Source organism: Lynx canadensis, chromosome A3 (assembly GCF_007474595.2).
Source record: "Lynx canadensis isolate LIC74 chromosome A3, mLynCan4.pri.v2, whole genome shotgun sequence".
In the NCBI taxonomy this organism is placed as follows: domain Eukaryota; kingdom Metazoa; phylum Chordata; class Mammalia; order Carnivora; family Felidae; genus Lynx; species Lynx canadensis.
The window spans coordinates 136,064,688-136,083,373 of NC_044305.1; positions in this window are offsets into that span (position 1 = coordinate 136,064,688).

Consider the following 18,686-nt stretch of genomic DNA (forward strand, 5'->3'; position numbering starts at 1 on the left):
TTCCCTTATGGTTCCGAGGTTCGGTGAAAGAGGCAAAATGATGTGCTGACAGTGTGGGAGTCAGGAGGCCAGCTCTAATGGCAGATTAAAGTGGGGACGTTTGTTCAGTGTTCCTGGGACGGCTCGGGAGCGAGAGCCGCCCTGGGGAAGCCTGGAGCTCAGCAGGCCGCTGTGGGAGGCACGAGGAAAACAGCCTTCCTGTCTACACTGGAGGTGGGAGCCAAGCTCTGAAGACACGTTCTTTTTAATGGTAAATTGTCAAACTTCCCGTGTTACCGTAAAACCGAGGATCCAAGGTAACCACCTTGATTCCAACTGCTACGCCCTTTTCCAAGAAAAGGACTATGTCTACATGCTTGTGAACTTGCAGCACGAAGTGGTTTTGAAACTGGCTAACCTCTCAGCTCTTTGAAAGAAAAATCATTTAGGGTTTTCAAGCCTCTTGATAATACAGATTGAAAAGTCTTACGTCTGAATCAACTCAGCTCCCAAACCACCCCCTGGGTTAACTGTCTTTAAGCTCCTTGAAGGCAAGCACACTACCCCCACTGCCTTCGCCTCCCTTAGTCGACCTACCATGGACTCAATACTTTGAAGCCATTGGGGGTGCACAGAGCCCCCACTTTAGGGACTTGACCTCAAGGAGAAGCATGGGGAACGTGGGTTGAGAGTGGTGCTGTGGGCATCTTTGGTTTGCTCGAACGGATCAAGAGTGTCCTCGTCAGTGTCACCAGGCTAACCTGCCCCCACCGTCCCAGAGAGGAGCCCGGGGCACGCGGAGGGCTCTGGAAATCACAGGCCACGGGACTGATTCATGCCAGCCTGTGTACTGGGTTCTGTCACATGCTCCTGGCTGGAGAGAAATATTCTGAAAAAAATATCAGTTGGACACTTGCCACGAGAAGGAAGATTTTCACCTGTCACAGCTTCTGAGTCACAGTGCCTGGAGCACATACTGATTTGTGACAATATGCTGGAGATTGAGGGATGGACGGCTAAGAGAACCAAGCCAAAGAATTCTTTGTATTTTGTATTTCAATTGGTGACACATCCCACGTGATTTAACATGAATTCTGAACTTAATAACTGATTCTTTGCTCTATGTATATATACTCCTAAACATTGACTTTCTCTGATGTTTTAAATAATACAAAGTCTTCAGGAGCACCTGGGTGGCTCAGTCGGTTAAGCGTCCGACTTCGGCTCAGGTCATGATCTCGTGGTTCGTGAGTTCGAGCCCCGCGTCGGGCTCCGTGCTGACGGCTCAGAGCCTGGAGCCCGCTTCAGATTCTGTGTCTCCCTCTCTCTCTGCCCCTCCCCACTCATGCTCTGTCTCTCTGTCTTAAAAATAAATAAAACATTAAAAAAAATTAAAAAAAATAATACAAAGTCTTCAGGTTTCTTCATAAATATTGACTAGTAGACTATGTTGGAATATCAGACAAACATTGAACAAAACAAGGTCGAATTTTTTGTTCAAACGCAGTAGTGAGGAGTATTTCAGAGGCAGCTCATGCTAACGTTCAGATCCCACTGTCCAAGGCGAGCGAAAGCTGCCTGATTTGGGGACGAGACTGAGCCCTAGCAAACGGGCGTTCCCTTCGACCTTCTGGCACCCGGTCACTTTCTGTTCATCCCCAGAGGCGTGCAAGGGTGTGTAAGGGGTGGAGAGCAGAGCCTGGTTTGTTTTGGCCTTTCTCAAAGCTTGAGAATTTCCTAGAAAGGGCAGAGGAAGGAACGGCCAGAAAAAGAAAGAAATATGTCTCGATTCATAGAGAATGTTGCAGAGAGAGTCAACAGCTCCCCTTGGATGACTGTAGGCGGGGCCGAACAGGCCCCGGCCGGCCCACTCCTACTCCAGTCCACACCGCAGCCCTGGGAGTCGGCTGTCACCCCCACTGACCCAAGAAGCTGTGGCTCGAACAGTTTCTGGCAGCAGGTGCATGTGAACCTGCAAACCGCCCTGACGGTCGGAGAGGCCTCTCCTCAATTGCACAGAGGTGACCTGACCACAATGCTTCTCGGTCTTTAATTTTTTAACATGTATTTATTTCTTTTGAGAGAGACAGCATGAGTGAGGGAGGGGCAGAGAGGGAGAAAGAGAGAGGGACAGAGACACAATCCCAAGCGGGCTCCAGGCGGTCAGCACAGAGCCTGACGTGAGGCTCGATCCCACGAACCGTGAGATCAGCATCTGTGCCGAAATCAGGAGTCGGACCCTTAACTGCCCGAGCCCCCAGGCGCCCTTGCTTCTCAATCGTTAATACTCGGCTGAGTCCCAGCTTTCCCCTCAGCCTTCCCTGAGCATCCGTGTGGCCCTGACTCCCTGGTGGGACTCCTCCCGGCCCTCCTGCGTGCTACCCACCCTTCGCGGGGACTCGCACCTGTGCCCGTCGGGCATCTACTGTGGCTTTGCCGCCTCTTGTGGACGCTTGCCCACCTGCAGCTCCCTCAACGAAGGAATAAACGAATGAATGAACGACTGAATGAGTGGGTTTGTTTTGAAATCAAATACACAAAATTAAGCAGGAATGAGAATGCGACGAGTTTTCTTTACAGATAAATGACTACAGCCCGTTACAGAAATGGCTTTTCTGACAGTGGTCGAAAACCACCATGAGGAACGACACATTCTTTCACAAACGTGTCCTCAAGGACTCTTCGGTAATAAGCCCAGTGCTTCTGACCACCTTCAGCAGTTTACTTGACGAGCCTGGCTGGGTTTCTAAAGTGAAATTGAGAAGGCAATGAACCTACTTCGAATCCCCGCATCATGCTGATGATTTTACGCAGGTTTGGTTTTCGCTTGTCGCTGGAAATCCATTCGCCATATTGTTTGACAAAAGCTAATTGTGCAACGTCCATATCACGCTCTGAGAAAACATGGGCCATTACCTTGAATAAATCTTAAAAGCCCCAAAACATTCCAATAGAAGGCATATAAGGCATATCCTTTTTGAAGAGAAGATGTAAACAACTGCCCTTTCCTTCTTATCTCAAAATCGGCCACCAGGACAGCAAAACGCCCCATGGACCACATTTCTTTAAACAAAAAAATTTTTTCACGTTTATTTATTTTTGAGAGAGAGAGAGAGAGAGAGAGCACGAGCAGGGGAGGGGCAGAGAGAGAGGGAGACACAGAATCCGAAGCAGGCTCCAGGCTCCAGGCTCCGAGCCATCAGCACAGAGCCCGATGCGGGGCTCGAACCCGCAAACCGGGAGATCATGACCTGAGCCGAAGTCGGACGCTTAACCGACACAGCCACCCAGGCGCCCCAGTATACGGTGACTTTTTAGCTAGGCTCAGTTTGGGTAAACGTGCGGGGGATGCCACACGGAGCAGCTGTGGAAGTCTGAGCTCCACCGCCCAACGTCAGCGTGCCATCGTTTCTGTAGCCGTGACTCTATCACGTGCACCTGCACCAAGGCCCTTTCCTGCCCCTGGAAAGAGATGTCCCTGTGACGGGAACCTCTTCCTTTCAACGTCAAGCGCCACACGGTTGTTCCGCCCAAGGAATAGTGATTGTCAGCCGTTCTGCCGTGAGTGCCTCTTCCACAGGGATTGTCACGGGTGTCCAACCCCTCTCTCGCTTTCAATCGCGATGCTGTTTCACAGGTTGCACGGAAAGCAAACAGATGCCCGGACCGTTTTTTGCAAAGTGGCCACTTTAACGTGCACAAAAGGAAACAATTAGTTATTACTAAGCGAACTCACTTTACATTCCCTACAAGTTCACCAGAGACTCAGCCGTTGGTGCAGGTCAGAGAAACAGCTTTTTGAGTGGGCTTCTTAACCCCCGTGGGCGCGCGCACGCCCGGGAAAGAAGTGAGAGGCACTCAGGCCAGGCAGGGGCCGTTTTCATCTCAAATCTGCAGAAGAAAGTCCCTAGTCTGGTTGTCCAAGCAAAGGCTTTGGAGAATCCTGAAAATGCAGGGGGTCCAGTCGGTCCTCTTATTTTCTTGTCCTCAAGACACGAAAAGAAAAAAAAAATGTGTACAAGTCAACAAAAGGGTGAGGCGTCTGGGTGGTTCATTCAGTTAAGCATCTGGACCCGTGGTCTCTTGGTTCGTGGGTTTGAGCCCCGCATAGGGCTCCACGCTGACAGTGCAGACCCTGCTTGGGATCCTCTCTCTCTCTCTCTCTCTCAAAATAAATAAATAAACATAAAAAAAAAAAAGAAAAGAAGAGGGCACAGGATGCTGGAGGCAGAAGCCACTGCCCCCAGAGAAAGGCCGCTGGAGGCCAGGCCGGGGGCACCTGACACTCCCCTTATAGGATCCCCGTCTGTGTGTTCCCCCCAGGGAGTGAGCAGGGGGCCCTCCTCCGGCGCCCGCAGGCCCCCCGATACCCAGTTTCGGTAGCAGCGGGACATACTGACAAGGAGTTCGGGTGACTGGAGTGAAGTGATTACGTAAGTCCCGGGCCCCTCCCGACCTCTGACAAGAGCCACAGCATGGACGTACGTGGGGGCCTCCTTCACCAGGAAAAGACCACGCGGGGCAGCAAAGACAAGAAGCCACACGCGTCCGCTGGCCGGACGGGCCTTGGTGACACGAGGAAGCTTGGGTTCACGTTTGGGGTGCAAAACGCTGCAAGCTTGCAGTGCGACCGAGTCCCAGAGTAACCGGGGCTGGCTCACTTCCAGCTGGACCCAGGGGTGACGGGGAACCGCTAGTCCCAGAGCCACGGGTCTCCACTTACCTTCGTGGGGGCCACGTGGCAGTCGGACGCTCTCCTCTCCGGAGCTGCCGCGAAGAACAGGCGACCCCTCCCCGGGGGCCCCCGAGCCCAGGGCAGCATGTCCTGAAGTCCCAGGTACAGGCTGCGGGGGCAGTGAGGCAGGTGGGTGGACAAATAAGCCTCTCGGATTATTACAGAAGCACCAGTTTTCATTCTGCCCACGGACCAGCCTGCTGCTCGGGCTTCACAGCACCCCTCCTGGCCCCTCTCGGATTCCCAGACCCCGTGGGAGGCTCCCAGGGGCTTCTCTATTCTTGCAGGATTGTGTGTCTTTCTTTCTGTCGTCGTTTCCAGTCCCTGCTTACACAGGCTCCCTGTTGTCTCCCAGATCAAGCCATTCCTGAAGGTGCCCTCAGTTCTGGCCCGTCTTTCCGGGCTCGTCTGCTTCTGTCCCTTGCTCCCGAGCCACGCCGAGCCAGCACCTTCCCAAGTCTACGGCTTGAACACCTGCACAGCTTGGGCACGGAGGTCCTTTACCCTTCCTTTCCCTGGAGAACCCCTCATCTTTCGAGGACAGGACAGGATGTCCTATGTCAATTTGCTGCGGCCGCCGTTGCAAAGCATCGCGGGCTGGACAACCCGAAGGACAGAAAGGTACTGGCTCCGAGGGTTCCGGAGGCAGAAGCCGGAGTTACCCGGTCCGTCAGCGTGGGGTCCCTGAGCCCGTCAGGGAGATGCCGTCCCGAGTCTCTGCCTCAGCTTCTCGGGCTTTGCTGGAAGTCTCGGACAGTCCTTGCCTTGTCTTGTAGAAGCGTTGTCCGGACCTCGGTCTTCATGGGCACCTTCTCCCTGCATCTGAGTTTGTTTTCACAGGGACAGGAGCCATATTGAATTGGGACTCCCCCCCCCCCCCCCCAAAGATCTCCTCTTAGCTCCACGTCTACAAAGACCCTGTTTCAAGCACTGGAGGGTTAGGACTTGAATTTATCTTTTGGAGGGGCACAGGCAGCCCATTCATTGACCCCCCCCCACCCCTCCCACTTTACTGCTTCGTGCCCTGTCCCTGCCCCATCCCAGGTGGGGGGAGGGGAGGCCCTCAGACGGCTTTGCTCCACCTCGGCTCTCAGGAAGGCAGGAAGCACCAGCTTTGCCCCGTTCAGGAGCCCACGAGCAGCGGGAGGTGAAGACCCCTTGGAGAAAACTGGGTTGATCCCTTCAGGACCAGGACCGCATCTTTCACACACGGAGACAGAGGCCCGATTTCTCCCCCAGGTCTGCTGGCTTCTGAGCAAAGAATTTTCCTTTCTGGGACTTCTCCTTCAGCGCTCCGCATCTCCGAGCACACAGTTGGTATTTTTCTGGACACGTTTGGGTTGCTAATCTCTCGACCCTTGATGGGACTCAGTGAACATTTCCAGCATTTAACCAAAAGGAGTGCGTGGCATGAGTTCTAGGCCAGCCCTGTCCTCCCTCCGGCACAAAGCATGTGAGTCCTTGGGAAAAAGAGCTTCCTGGCTTCCCTGGGCAAGTGGTCTGTTTGCAACAGCCTCCGGTCTCAAGTTTCAAGGTGTGCTCAGGGGCTTTAAAGGGCAAACATCCTGTACTTTATCCTGTGGCTACACCTTCTAATTGATGGAGACACAACACAAAGGAAGCAAATGCCTTCGTTATCTGGCCTAGGGAGCTGTCACAAATGTGCCCTTCCCTGCCTCCAGCCCTTGCCTAATTGCTGGTTAGGAATCTTCCCTCCTGGTCCCAGCAGCCTGGGTTTTCCCAAGCACTGTGTCTTTGTCCTTCCTCCTGCTGGAAGTTCCCAGAAGGCAGAAGGGCAGGAGTGGAGCCCGGGGGGGGCGGTGGAAAAGTGGAAAAGTGGTGAAGGTTTACTCTGCCGTTGTGGCTTTTAAATAACAGCTTTTTTTTCCTTTTTTTTTTTTTTTGCAGAATAATTAACATATTGTAACATGCCGGCTTTTCAAATCTACAATCCAGTGCTTTTCACGGAGTTGTGCCAACAGCTACTGCTAGAATGTTTTCATCACCCCAAGAAACCCCATCCCCAGTAGCAGTCGCCCCCCCCCATCCCTGGCAACCACTAATCTACTTTCTGTTTCTGTGGATAAAGAGGAAGATTAGCTTGAGGGATTGGCTTGTATATTTAATGCTTTGCTCAGTAAACAAGGGCAAAATACAAAGGCTTTAATTTTCCAGGGAATCCATTCTATGCTACGGAAAGAAAAATTGTGACTTTTCATTAGGACTGATGGGTCTATTTAATTCCCACTGCTGAGGGACAGCCCCGGGGGACCGAGGCATCAGGAAACTCTGACAGTCCCCGTTTCATCTCTCTGTCTCTCTGGGTGTGATGTGGCCTCACGGGAGCCCGTCGCGGTGGGGTGCAGCCACAACCAGCCACAACTGGGAACTTAGCAGAAGGCAGCGCTCACCAAGGGGGCGCTGGAAAGCTCAGGACGGGTCTCCAGGGCCGTCCCGGGTGCACAACGCTCAGCTTGGCCAACAAACGCTCCGAATGAACAGAGCCGGGCGCTGTCTGGTTCATTTCCCAGGGAAAGCAGAATTGGGGTGGGGGGGGGGGTGGTCAACCCTCCCGTGGTGAGCTGGAGGGCAAGACCTGAATTTCTAGCTTCCTGGGGCACCCGCCGCCCTGCTCTGTGTGGCCCTAGATCAGTCGCTGAGTAAATGTTTTCTGGAGGTGGCTTGGCATATCAAAAATCATAATTCAAAGGGGTCTGGGGAGATTAGACACTCACGTATCCATTGGTTTATTTCAACACAGGTCGATGATGGTCACGGAAGGCGTCCCGGCCCCGCTCTCTGGGAGAGAACACAGAGCAGACCAGACGTGGACACGGCCCTCGGGAACTCACGCGCACCTTCACCCTTTGGAACGCGTGCGGAGGGGAGCCAGCGAAGGCACACTTGGCCACCACAGTGTTGGAAGCGCACGGCGACTGGCCTGGCACCTGCGACTCCCAGGGGACTTCCTCACCTGGGGAACTGGTGGGTTCGGAGCAGGAAGAAAGTGTTTCCATCGGGCCGATGAGCTTTGGGGACGTCCAGCCTCACCAGACCCGCGTGCGCACACAGGCACGTGCACACGAACACAGAAGACGGGGCTCACTATTGTCAGGTGCTCTGCTAGTGTTTGGGTTTTCCTTTCCAAGCCCCTAAAGTTAGCGATGCCATTATCCCCTGTTCACCCCCGAGGACATGGAGAAGTTCCAGATACCGTGTGACTAGGAAAGGACGCTGTTGATTTTGAGCCGTGGGTTCACCCAGGAAGGCAAGCTGGCCCTGACCGGCGGAGGAAGGGGCACCGGGGAGGCTCTCGGCACAGACAGGCCCTGCCCAGGGGAAGGACCCGAGGGCACAGGAAGCGTGGGCGATGTGTGCACGAACCTGTCCCCCACAAACAGCCGCAGAGCTCAGCTCCCACGGGGCGTCCTCTGAGCTGCAGAAACTGTGCACGGTTCTCATCTATCAGAGGGCACAGGAAAGGCTTTGGGAGTCAAGCAGCTGCGTGGCAGGGGCACCAACAGAGCGTCCCCGTGGTGGGCGGGAGCTGCCCCTCCGATGCGATGGCGTGTCCCAGGCCTGCTGTGCCCAGGGGCCGCAGGGCATCCCAGACCCCGAGGGAGGAGGACAGGAGCACACAGGATGGAGGAAAGCGGCAGGAGGGGGCTTCAAGGAGAGAAGGAGCCCTTGCTGGGGGCAGCTGGGGGGTCCTTGCAGTCGGATCAAGTCATTTCTAAGAACGAAATAAAAAGTAGTAAATGGCAGCACTTTTGACTCAAGCTGGCAGCTTCGGCCAACATCCTCAGGTGTGGACAGTTGCAGCAGGAACTTGGAACTCACCAGAAGGCGGGGCGTGAATCCCGGTTCCGCTGCTCAGGAGCTGTGTGACTTTAGAAAACTTAACTAACCTCTCTGCTCTTCAGTGTTCTCATCTGAACACCGTGGGTAACAGACGGGGCCGCGAGTGCGGACAGGACAGGGGTGCCCGGCACGGGGGGTGGGGGGGGCCAGCCAATGCCAATTCTTCTCTCTCCGCGGAGGGTGGCTTCCCACGGCGCCCGGCAGGGCACGTGACACCGTGAGCTTCTCAGAACAGGAAACCGTTCTTCGAAAGGCGCGTGAAAGCTTATCTGTAAACATCCCAGAACAGGGGAGTTATTAATAGTGGACAATGCGAGCCATGAGCGGCATCCAGGCAGGCAAATAGACCCTGGAGACACCTCCGGAAACACGGATGTTCTGGAACGTCACTTCCAAAGAGCTGTGGCGACGACGGTCTGCTGGGCAGGTGCAGCGCCTACCTGTCACCCAAGGGCACCAGTCCACTCGCTGGCTTCGTCAACAAAGCCGCCAGCCACGCTGACGCGTGGGAGATGCTGCGAGTTATACACAAGAACAATCACGGCTTATTTTTATTGTTTTAAGCTCACTTATGAGAGAGAGAGAAACAGCATGAGTGGGGACAGAGAGAGAGGGAGACACAGAATCGGAAGCAGGCTCCAGGCTCCGAGCTGTCGGCACAGAGCCCGACGCGGGGCTCGAACCCACAAAGTGTGAGATCATGACCCGAACCCACAAAGTGTGAGATCATGACCTGAGCCGAAGTCGGACGCTCAACCGACTGAGCCACCCAGGGCCCCCCCCCCCGCCCGATTTCTTTTTTGAGCCATAATCTTCTGGGGCGTTATACGAACTTACTAATGTTAAGAGGACTTAAAAGAACGTAACTTAGGAGATCAAATGACCACCCATAGTGCATTCTTCTCCAAAATGTTTAGCTTAAATCAATTCAAGCTTTCGGTAAGCTGCACGTAACCAGAAGGTTCTGCAGGACTGCTGACAGGTTCTCTTCCAGGGAGCTGTCCCCCATCCAGGAACACACGGGGACACACGGGTTCTACTCGGGGTGCTGCTTTGCACTACCCGTGGAGAACGCAGTGGACCAACAGGGGAAAACATGGGACCCGGCTATAAAAGCCTAATCCTTCTTCCCTTTACGACCGTGTGTGTGCATATCATGAAAACGAAGAATGAATTTTTTTTTTTTAAATTTTTTTTTCAACGTTTTTTTATTTATTTTTGGGACAGAGAGAGACAGAGCATGAACGGGGGAGGGGCAGAGAGAGAGGGAGACACAGAATCGGAAACAGGCTCCAGGCTCCGAGCCATCAGCCCAGAGCCTGACACGGGGCTCGAACTCACGGACCGCGAGATCGTGACCTGGCTGAAGTCGGACGCTTAACCGACTGCGCCACCCAGGCGCCCCAACGAAGAATGAATTTTTCAAATGTGACCTGCGCCGTGTGGGTTTCAGGAAACAGAGGTGCCTGTGGGTGGGGCCATCTGGGAGCCAGAGTGCCGCAAGGTGTAGACCGGGCCCGGAAGCATGGGAAGGGTCCAGTGGTGTGCGGGAAGGGCCCGTGCGTGCGTGACCGGTCTTTTCTGGGGGGGAGGTCTCACTTCGCCTGAGTGCAGCTGGACAGAGAACCACTGGGCAGGAGGTCGTGTATACGCAAGACGCTTAGCAACGGGCCTCGCCAAGAGCAGCGGAGAAGACGTTGATAGTAGTTCGTGGCCAAACCTACTATTCCCCGTCAACGGGGTCACTCGTCCAGAGAGAGAGGAGGCCGTGTAGCCTGGTGGATAGTGGCACACGTTGTGGATTCCAAAGGCCCGGTGTTCAGTCTCGCCTCTGTTACCCCCTGGCTAAGCCCCCTTGGGTGAGTTACTTACCTTCGTGCCTCAGTCTCCTCATGTAAACAGGCCGGTGACAATAGCCGTCCCGTTGCTGTGTTAAATGGCTGGCTTTGTGTGAAGCCTGGGACAGTCTCCAGCACGTGGTACATTCTCAGGCAATGTGTAAATGCCTGGAATTTAAAATAATGATGAAAATAAAGTAAAATGATGAAAAACGCCACACGCGATCTAATGTCGAGTTCACCTAAACGCCGAAAGGGCGTGAACAATGTATTTATAATGGTGAACGCTGGACAGAGGAATTCCACCCTGTTTTCACCTTTTAAGGCTTATCTTTATTTTCTTAACTTGCTGCAGGCAGTAAGTGTGACTTCTACACAGAGAAGAGGGCAGTGCAAGTTACATCAGGCCTTCGGCTATAAGGAGTGATATATTCTTTGTTTATACAGTACCAAAAGGCTTAGAAAAAATCTGGCGTATATATATTTTTTATCTGAATCTCGAGACACCCTGTCTTATCCCCATTAGGGCAGAGGAGGTGACAAGTGAAGGGTCTGACATGTTAACGTTCTATTCCAAGGTCTCGGCATCAGTATCAGAGATGACCTGTTTGGCCAAAGATTTCCTTTTGCTTCTTATTTGCTGTGAAAAACACAGAAAGGCGACTTGCCGACATGTTTAGTGACATTTCAAAGCCCCTTGCAAGTGTCTGCAGTATGCTAATATGGCCACGAGCCCCTGGAATCCTTAAGCCTTCTAGAAGATTAGTGTTTTGGAGGAAGTCAGCCCAAAGGCCCTTCCCCTTACCCTCAGCTTTCTTATGCATGCCTCTCACTGAGTCTGAAAATCATGACAAAGCAGAGGACTTTGGCAGGCCAGGGGTCCTCAGGGCCCATTCAAATGCCTCTGCCCCCGTTTTCAATTTCAGAATGGCTTGGAGACACAGAGAAAGTGCCCAAGGCTATGTGGTGGCAAAGGCTCTAAGCTGGGCTCGGCCAGATCCCACATAGGAGATCCCCAGGAGCGGCTGTTTTCTCTCTTTCATAATGTCTTCTCCACCGCTAAAGCCGTTTTATTGTTCTGAGATCACCGCTCTCAAATCCGCCCTGGTCCTTTAGGAGAGAAGGAAGAAAAGGACTTAGTTAATGATTGGTAGCTGATCCGTCAGGGGCCCTGGCACCCACCTTCGGTGAAACCAGAGCCATCATCTCTGCTGATGGCGATAACGAAGCCCAGGAGGAGGACTTAAGACACAATTACCGCCCGGGCTTCTCGCAGGGCGACTCCTGCCCTCAATTTCCCTTTGCGTTTTACTGATTTGATATTCGTTTCCCCCTGTGTTGCTGCTTTACGTCTCTGGGTTCCTGGACTGACCCGACCGTTCCTGCCCTGAACGGGGATCTCCTCTTGATGCCTATGAAGGAGAAATGCTATAAAATATGCAAGGATTGAAGGTCCTCGCCCCCCCCACCCCCACCCCGGGGGCGGGGGTAGTGGGAAGTGAGTTGTAAGACTCAAATATCAACACAAAAGACTTCAAAATGGGGTGTGTGTGTGTGTGTGTGTGTGTGAAAAGATGACCCATCACTTCTTTCCCCAGTCACTGGGCGAGCGTCATCGTCCTTTGTCAAGCTGATGGATTGCTTCAGCCACTCTGTTCTTCTGGAAAAGACCGGTGCCAGCCCCATCACGGCAGGACCTTAGGCCCAGCTAAGATGGAGTATGTGGGGGCCCGGGAGGAAGACTCTTTCCATGTATATGAATACCTTTTCCCTTTTAAGACTCAGGGACACCTGCCTCGTCTCGTTCGAGCTTCTGCAAGGCCTGGGATCAGAGTAGTGAGAAAAACCCACACTTGGAAAACAGTGATTATGCTCCAGGCATTGGGCGAAGCGCGTGCTCTGTGGGCATCGTCTTCTCTAATCCTCAGGAGAACCTGCTGAGACAGGCACTGCCAGTCCCTTTTCACAGATAAGGAAACTGAGGCGGAGGGAATCTAAATATCCTGCCCAAAAGCTAAGCAGTTCGCGTAGCCTCTGTGCAAACTCAGATTCGTCTTCCTCGGTGCAGAGGCTGAGCTCTTAATCTCTGCAGGCAAATAACCGCAGATAAGGAGGCTGGGGCCCTGTGCTGCTCTGTGATTAGCCGGGGGCTGCAGAGTGAGCTGGTGGTTGACCTGGAGCAGAGCAAGGCCTCCCAAACTTCGGGAGAGTACGGTGCACACGCAAACGCACACTCTACGTTCGCCAGATGCGTTTCTTCCTCGGACCGACTGCGTAAACAAAACAAAATAGTTGGTGCATTTATTAATGAGCTTTGGCTCCAACCAATAGGATTACACACAGTTTAGGTAGATGAGCCGAAGGGGTTTAACACAGAGGAGAGACACAAGGATCGGATGCAGCAAACGTTTGTTTTGCTGAGCACCAACCCTCTGATAGGCGTCGCCAGGGTGCAGGGAGCATTGGGATTCATGGGGCTGGGCTCCGGCCTCCCCAGAGCTGCGTAAACAGAGGGGCCACAAACCCAGCAATCAATGTAAGCAGTTGTATAAACACATAAACACGAGTGATAAATGCGATTGCAGAGGGGCAAAGTCCAAGAGTTAACGCTCCCTCCGAAGGGCAAACAGGTTGGTCACTGAGGTCAGCAGGAAACCCTCTGGGGTTGAGCTGTCACTGCAGGCCTCTCTGAGCACAGGCGAGGTGGCTTTTGCACAAAACCCCAGTGTGGACAGCTTCGAGGGTCAAGAGCCCTTGGGCTTGGGCCTCACCTTCGCCTGGAAGCAGGTGCCCTCAGGCCAGAATGGGGGGGGGGACTTCAAATGAGCCCCAGGCACTGCCCACTGATGTCACACCCCCGGGCCTGGCAGTCTCGGACACCAGCCAGACATCACACTCTCCCCGTAACAGGCAGAATCTGATTTTGAGGCGTTATTCTCAGTGTCGACCTAATTGGATGATCTCATTCATGGCTTTATATTGAAGGACGCCTTCTAGGTGTTAAATGAACAGCAGTGTTGGCCAAGTAAGAGTGCACAAGAGAATCGAGGGCTTTGGGCCAGAGAGACCTGGCTACGGTGACTTCATTTACTCGCTGAATTTCCTCAAGCAGGTTACTTCACTTTTCTGTGCCTTGGTTTACTTACCAGTAAAATGGGGACGTCTCCATTCTACCCATGGAAGAACATTGTGGAACAGTACGAGATAATGTCCATCAAGAATTTCATAGAACGACTAGCCTATTAGGGGTTCAAGATACATTCTAATGGAACAGCTATATTCTACTAAATATGTCTAACGAATGCGGTACATTATATTTTTTGAATTATAAATCTAATAAATCTAATATCATGTGAGTCTAAAATCCATTAGACTTTAACAAACAAATAATCTTTTTAAACTGATCATTGTCCTGTATCTTATCTAATGAGGTCACCTTTAATATATTTTTCCCTTGGGGGACCTTCAAATTCTATGGAAATTTCATGAGATGTCACCATGTGGGAAGGGGACGGTTAATTAAAGGGGTATCTTTTTATAAAAGTGATTTGATTCAGCATACCCATAAATGTAAAATCACCTTGTCTGGGTGGCTTCAGATATGTTATGCATACCAACGATTAAAAAATATATAGTAGAAAATTTCAAACATATATGAAAATAGAACACGATGAGCCCAGGTTTCCATTATCCCATTTTGACAATCAATACTTCCCGGCCATCGTGTTACATTAATAACTGATCTACTGGAGTTTTTGAAACAAATCCCAGATATCATATCGCGCCAATAATTTTCTGTAGATATGATTATATTAATACAGAAAAACTTTGTGACCACTGATTTTCCTGAATTAATCTATGTTACATTTCACTCATAAAGCACGGATGAGATACAACTCAATTTCCCATCCTTCATTGTACAGGATTGCTTCTAGAGCCTCCTACCATTAATTAATAATGAATTAAAAAAAATTTTTTTTCTTAACGTTTATTTATTTTTGAGACAGAGAGAGACAGAGCACGAACGGGGGAGGGTCAGAGAGAGGGGGAGACACAGAATCTGAAACAGGCTCCAGACTCCGAGCTGTCAGCACAGAGCCTGACATGGGCTTGAACTCACGGACCGCGAGATCATGACCTGAGCCGAAGTCGGACGCTCAACCAACTGAGCCACCCAGGTGCCCCACAATAATGAATTTAATAGCAGTAGCGAGGACTACCGTTTACCGAGTGTCTATTCTATGCCAACACTGGTCTACACCAAACATTCGAGGAAAATAAGGCTCACACAGGTGAACTGCTTTGCCTAATCTGAAACAACTGGTAAACAGCTAGAGAGAGATGTGATCTTAGGTCTAGAGAAACCCAGGAGTTGGCAATCGTCACACTGGGACAACGTCTATTGAGGTGGCACGTTTACCTGGACAAGTCTACGTGGGTGTCTCGGCAGTATTTTAAAATACTGATCGACGCGTCGATGCGATGCCTTTTGGTCTCACCACCCTCTCCGTTTAAATTAGATATTAACCTCTACTGTCTTCGGAGTAGAGTGGCTATAAAAAAGAAATGTGGAAAAGGAACGCGAGAGGCCACCTCTTGGCATTTCCGTGTGCAGGCTACGCCTGTGTGGACCCTTGCTGAGTTAGCGTCACCACTGCCAGCGGATCTGAGCCACCCACTCACTCCCAGCTCACTCCCCAGCCACCCACTCACTCCCAGCTCACTCCCCAGACCCCTCGCCCCATCAAAGAGGCTGAGAGTCAGCGAGGTGCAAAACGCCTCCGGCCTCCCGTAAGAACCAGTGAAGAGTGAGCGCTACAGGGAAGCAGGGCTGGGCAGAGAGGCTCACACCACCGCCGGCCTTCGGGAGCACGTCCTGTTTACCAAAGACGGATTTCAGTTGGCCTTTCCTTCCACGCGGCTGAGAAGGACGCCCCACCCGGACGACCCAACCGGGATGAGGGCTCCTACACTCCAGCGACAGCCAGGCGCGTCGACTCGAGACCTCCAGCCAGGGAGTACGGCGCACATTTCAGGGAATAGATATGTGGCCAGGCGTAGCTTCCAGAGAAGTCCTAGCCTTTGGCCATGGAAGCCGATTCCTCGTTGTAATGTACACAAAACCCTGAGCTAAAAAAAAGACCCATCTATTTGACTAAATTGGCCCAATTGTCTAATCGTCAGTTTCTGCCATTGGGCCAAGTAGACGCTTGCTATAGAAACTGTGTTCAGTTTTGGGGGAAAATTATAAAAGAGAGAGAGAGAGAGGGAGAATGATAATGTTTGCATGGAAATAAACGGCTTTATATAATCTCACCTGCTTATTAGTATTACACGATGTGGGTGTTCATCACAACTTTTCGTTTCATGAAATAAGAATGATCTAAACCATGTGTTAGTTGTGAATGTTTCTTAGTACGTGTGCAGCTTTGGACCTCCCGGTGAAAGACTTCCTTCCTGGATCTCTGTGGTCACCTGGGGCCGTGTGACTAGTTTCAGCCAATGATGTGCAGGAGGATGCCAGTTCGTGTCGACCGGCGGGACGCTGGGGGCCTGGAGTGACGTGTGGGGTAGTGGCCCTGGCTGATGTGACGAGGGGGGAGACGGACCTTGCTGTTCCAGCCCCCGCGAATCTGGGCTTTTTGTTTGTTTTCTTTTGCTTGTTTTTTTGGTTTATCATCACAACATAACTTGGGCTATCCCGCCAATTTTGCCGATTTTCCTCGGCAGAAGACTCTCACCAAGGTCCCTCGCTCATTGGCTATTTCCTGAAAATTCTGGGCCCCGGACTTGGAAGCTGAGATCCAAACGAAACTGAGAGCCGCCCCTTTCGTTCATTTCAGCTAACGTTGTAGAACAACGTAGAAACATTTGAAATGAACTCAACTAGAATCGTACGCTTGAAGAGTTGCCCTCCTCACGTCCACAAGAGGGAAAAACACGTCTGGCAATGCTGGTTTTGGTGACACGGTAGGTATCGTAGGTACCGTCAGAGATGCGATGCCTGCGGCCACGTTTTCACTCCTTGAGATGATGTGTTCCGGGTGAAGACCCTGCCTCTCTCTGGCTGACGCCAAGTTTGAGGGGGAGGCAGTCAAGGGAGGAGGCGGTCCCCACTCAGTTGCCGCCACCCCACCTCGGTGTGTCTTCCTCTCTGAGCATCTACAGACGGTACCTTCAGACATTCTAGCAGTCACTGCAGAGAGAAATCATCTGGGGGGCGGGGTGGGCGGGGCAGGGCCGTGCAGGTGGCGGAAAGGGCTGCCTTCCAACACTAGTCCACGTTGTCATTCAGCCTCTGCGTCTTAAGCCACTTCCTGGCTATGACAGGCGCTGCTATTTGATGTTGGGCACACACACCTTCTCTCCGCGTCGCAGATTTTTAAGCCCTTCCGAGCCTAGAAGCTGCTCACAGGACAACGCTGGTTCTCTGGTTAGCAAGGAAGCGTGTGCCCCACAGACTTGTAGGTGTGTCCTCGGGTGCAGCCTCCCCTCTCGTGATGCTGAGTCTCAAAATGGCTCCTTTTTGGTTTTCTAAAAATGTGGTTTTCTAAAACAGTCCCCGACCCAGTAACGAGTCTTCTTGCAACGTTCCTAGCATAATTATGGATGAATTCCCTATGTACATATTCGCCGCTATTTCTGTGGGACTTGGGAGAAGGAGGAGGGGCGCAGTTGGACACACTCAACTGGAATCGTGCCATTTTCAATAACGATGGCACACACGTGTGAGCACCCCGGGTCAGCTGCTGGGCGGCCGGACAAACCTGCGGATGGAGGGGCGGGGAGGAGGCTTAAGCAAACAAAATTCGTCCTGTCACACAGTTTCGGAGGCCAGAAGTCCAAGATCAAGGTCGTTGGCATGGCTGGTTCCTTCTGGGATTGTGATGGAGAAGTCTGTGCCAGCCTCTCTGGTGGCATCGGTGGCTGGCTGGCAATCCTCGGCGTTCTTGGCTTGTCGAAGCTTCGCCCTAACCTCTGTCTTTATCTTCATAGGATGTTCCTTCTGCGCCTGTGTCTGTGTCCAAATGTCCCCTCTTATGAGGAGATTAGTGATATTGGGTTAGGGGTTCACCCCACTCCAGTGTGAGCCCGTGTTAAGTAATCCCATCTGCGATGACCCTACTTCAAAATAAGATCGTGCCCCAAGGTAGTTCCTACAGGCTAATCCTACATGTGAGGGTTTCAGCATAGTTCGTTGGGGTGGGTACAATTCCACCCATAATACATACCAGTTGCTTATGCCTGAAAATCATGATTTAGGTAGTGCTTGTAGGGGTTTTGTACATCTGTGTGTCGTTAACGTGAGTCGGGTTTAGTAAGAAGATGATAAACTTTATTCGTTTCCAATATATATGTTTCTCTTTTCATCACCTGATGTTACGGTCTGATTACAGACTGAATCTCAACCCATCCCAGAAGGGCAGCTCCAGGTTAGTGATGAAGGACTAGGCAGTTCTTGAGCGGACTTCCTGCAAATGGGGAATGACACTAATCCGGAAGGGGAGGAGACAGAATCGAGGTTAACAGTCGGGGCAGCAACAACACCGGTGACAGAGCAAAACCTGGCCTGTAGCCCACCCGTGCTAGAGGGCTTGCCAGCAGGAGGCAGGAGAATGCGCCCAGGGTTCCCCCGAGGAGCCCTGGGGGGTGAGTCCTGGCCCCGACGTGCGGACTCCGTGCTACCTGGCAAACTGCGCAAAACTCTGAGCGTCAGAAAAATTGCGATGCCGAGTCAAGCTCCTCTTCAGCTCATAGGTACGCTTTATCAAAAATAGAGTATGGGCGCCGGGGTGGCTCAGTCGTTTAAGCATCCGGCTCTTGGTTTCGGCTCAGGTCGTGATCTCACAGTCCGGGGGTTCAAGCTCCACATCCGGCTCTGTGCTGAGTGTGGAGCCTGCTAGGGATTCTCTCTCTCCCTCTCTCTGCCCCTCTCCCACTCGCGCCACCTCTGTCTCTCTCAAAATAAATAAATAAACTTAAAATATATATATATTAAGCAATAAAGCAGAGTAACATACAGGAAAGTGCTGCGTAAAGCTGTAACAAGCCATAGCATAATTGTGTTCGCTCCCAACCTTGGGGCCTGAAACCAGACACACTGACTGTCTCCCGAGTTCTCCCAGTCGCACAGGTGTTCCGATGGTGAACTTGAATGGATGCGTATTTTTGAAATAATTGTTAAGATAGTCACAGGGACAAGATTTATACGTCTGCTGGTTTCACTGCCTGTAACAATTTTTATTTTCTGCAAGTCTCTACCTGTGTGTCTA